Source organism: Pteropus vampyrus, unplaced genomic scaffold (genome assembly GCF_000151845.1).
Source record: "Pteropus vampyrus isolate Shadow unplaced genomic scaffold, Pvam_2.0 Scaffold239, whole genome shotgun sequence".
Lineage (NCBI taxonomy): Eukaryota > Metazoa > Chordata > Mammalia > Chiroptera > Pteropodidae > Pteropus > Pteropus vampyrus.
Genome location: NW_011889020.1, coordinates 812,094 through 813,596, shown reverse-complemented (window position 1 = coordinate 813,596; position 1,503 = coordinate 812,094).

The following is a 1,503-nucleotide window of genomic DNA, read 5'->3' as shown; positions in this document are numbered from 1 at the left end:
CCTGGCCTTGGTCAGCAAGGATGGGGTGGCAGGACCACTTCCTGTCCAGCCATCCCTGCTCCAGGAAGCACCCGGGGTGCGCTGGCGCTGCAGAAGGGGCTCGAGTGGGGTGAGCATACCCCATGCAGCAGGCCAAGCACAGGTCCCCACAGCCATGAGCCCTGGGCTGCTGCAGCGAATGACCTCAGGCTGGCAGCTTAGCACAGCAGGAACGGACTGTCACTGTACCACTGGGACAAAATCGAGGTGTCAGCAGGGCTGGCTCTCTCAGAGGATCAAGGGGAGGGACAGTTCCTGGCCTCCTGCAGCTTCTGGTGGCTGCCAAAGTGCATCACTGGAACCTCTGCCTCTGGTCACACGGTCCCTGTGTCACATGACTGCATGGAAGTCACCAGCATCACCAAAGTCATCTTGTTACAAGAGCCTTGACTTAATCACCTCTGCCAAACCCTTAATTGCCACACAGGTCACACCACACAGGGTCCTTAAATCTTTGGGGGCATGTCCCGCCCACCACGCTGGGTGAGTGTGGGAGTGGTACAGCCGGGGGGTGGGGCGGGGCTGCCAGCTGGGAGCCCTGGGCACGCGTGGGTCAAAGGTGCCTGCGGAGGGGCTGCTGGGATCTCCCCACCCGATCCCCAAGTGGGGATGGGCCCCTTGGAGCCACATGAAAGGGGGGAGGACATGGAGAGGGGGGACCCGTGTAGCCAGGCAGAGTGCGGTGCGGGACTCACTTCTGGCATGGGGTTGGCGCTAGTGACCCTCAGACTGACACAGTGGCCTCCAAGGAGGGTGGCCTGAGTCAGCAAATACAGACACGGGACGCCCAGGCAAATTCGGATTTCAGATAAACAGAATAAATTCTAATATAAATCTGTCCCAAACAATATTCGCCCCTGACAAAGTATTTGCTGTTTACCTGATATTCAAACCACGCTGCCTCCCATCCAGGTGTGTTTTTGGGATGGGGACACAGGTCCTTCTAGGCTCGTGGACTCCCAGGAGGGCTTGAGAACAGAGGGAGGAGCACATTCCCAGTCCCACCAGGGCCCTCGGGGTGGAGGGCATGGCTTTTGGGGGCGACCTCTGTGCCTTGGGCACCCCTTCTGGGATGGGGTGGTGTAGACAGGCCTAGGAAGGCCCAAGCCCCCAGTCTGATGCCTCGCTGTATCCCTGATGCCCGCTCAGGGTGGGGTCCACGGGGTGGGCAGGAGCCGAGACTGGAGGAGGCAGAAGTCTGGGACCTCGGCCCGTGAGAACATGCAATAGCTCCCACTGTCCATGAGGTGGCAGCACAGAGGCTCTTCTCCCAGGATTCCTCCGCTGACCTCTAGGTGGGGCTGCGTGAGTCCAGCACACTGCCAGCTGGGGGGGTGCGGAGATCCCCACTCCAGTCGATTCCTTTAGCAGTCCACGCTCGATGGGAGGGGCGTATGGGGACGGCGGGCCTTGGCCAGACCTCCGGCCGGGGAGACAAGTAGGGTGAAATGTGCCTGCCTGGCA